Genomic DNA, 1,835 nt, shown 5'->3' with positions numbered 1-1,835 from the left:
AAAGTGAATATTCAGGTAGGCTTTCAGTTTTTGAAATTTAAGCTACTGTATGCTAAAATGACCCTTTTATTTAAGAAACCATCACTCTTATATATTCACAAAATTAAACTATCTACTCAAGTATAATTGAAATTCTTTAAACTGCATCCACTGTGTAAAAACAATTTCAGAAATCTCACACTTTATAAAAACTATGATGAGTTTCAGCAAATAACTATCTACAGAATACTATCTGAGAGGGCTGTTATTTAAAATAAAAAAGGTATTTATACTTACTGTCACTATAAGCCAGGATTCATTTTCCTCAGATGTTTGCTAATATGAGCTCTCGGTGAATAGTTTGCTTTTCTAAGCTCATGAAGGATGTGTGGGTTGTCTTACTAAGTCTTAATAGGATAACAAGTTCAATATATTTTTCCTTTGGACTTATCTTCTCTTGGACTTATTATTGGGTTGACTTATTCTGTACCGTCAACCCCAGTTGGCAACGATATGCTATATATACTTACTTTTCCGATCACGGAGGCAAAAAAAGGACTGCTGGTTATTTAACAACTAAAGCAAATAAAAGCAAATAGTAACTCAGCTCGTTAGAGCTCTACATTTTTCACCTTTGTCTGGAAAGTCTTAGTCAACAAAATTACCTATACTAAAATTAAAGATAAAAGAGGGAACAACGCTGTTCTTGCTCCACTTCTTTTTCTATTTCTGTCCCTTAAGCTCAGAATCTGATTAGTATTTTTAATTCCATGAAGCATCATGACCCGTCTACCTTTAATCAGCCTACTGACATCCAGCCCTTGTCCCTTCACATGTAGAACTCAATCATTTACCTGTTTGGTAGCGTTATGATACAAGATACAACATATTCTCTTCATTCACAACGCTGGAAAGATTTTTTATGTTTACATGTCCATTATTGAAAAAAAAAAAGATGAATATGCTTAGGGGGATTAAAGCAGGTTTATTAAAACTCTCACATTGTTATTTGAGCTTACAGCATTGCTAGTAGCATAAATTTTCTGTTTAGACTTCTCTATTTTTTGTCCACTTTATTTACTTTTTATTATAACTTTAAAGACAAATATTTACAAACTATATACCGAATTAAGTTAATTCTCATTAATGCTCTAGCAATTTGGAAGAGAGAACATTTTCAGATTTTTTTCCTAATGAACCTGCATGTACTAAAAGCACTCTTTTTGCTTTGGGATCACAGCAGAAGCAAGAGAGAAGAAACTGAGGGATCATTATCACACATCACAAACAAATTACATCTATTTTTAGTGGCTTAAGGCATTATATTTTCTTATTATACTGCTTTATTATAGTGACAAGCACAGACACAGTTTGGATAAGGCAAGCAACTCAAATGTTATGAAGGTACTACCCTGATCCAGTGAGGAATGCTACACTTTGGTCCTTTCCTAAATTGTTCCATTGCTAATAATTACAGCATTTGGTCCCTCAATTAGACACTTCGTATATAATCTGCAAATCACCATGTCTTCAGAATATTTCAATTCATAGGTGTTTCCAAAGTAAACCTCAAGCTTATTATTTACAAACAAGTCAAATCATGCTCATGAATAGTTAGGAAAGCTTTCACTTAAAATTAAGACATTGAAATGATCAAATTAGCTTCCTCGAATAAATGATGTTTATCAACTTTTCTGTGAATAGTTCTTATGTTGAAGATAGAAAAGAAAAAAAAAAGACCTCTGGTTTAGGAGGAAGTTTTTCACCCAGAGGGTGGTGACACACTGGAACAGGTTGCCCAAGGAGGTTTGTGGATGCCCCATCCCTGGAGGCATTCAAGGTCAGGCTGAATGTGG

The sequence above is a fragment of the Meleagris gallopavo genome, chromosome Z, assembly GCF_000146605.3.
Source record: "Meleagris gallopavo isolate NT-WF06-2002-E0010 breed Aviagen turkey brand Nicholas breeding stock chromosome Z, Turkey_5.1, whole genome shotgun sequence".
In the NCBI taxonomy this organism is placed as follows: Eukaryota; Metazoa; Chordata; class Aves; order Galliformes; family Phasianidae; genus Meleagris; species Meleagris gallopavo.
This window is presented reverse-complemented; position numbering follows the sequence as displayed.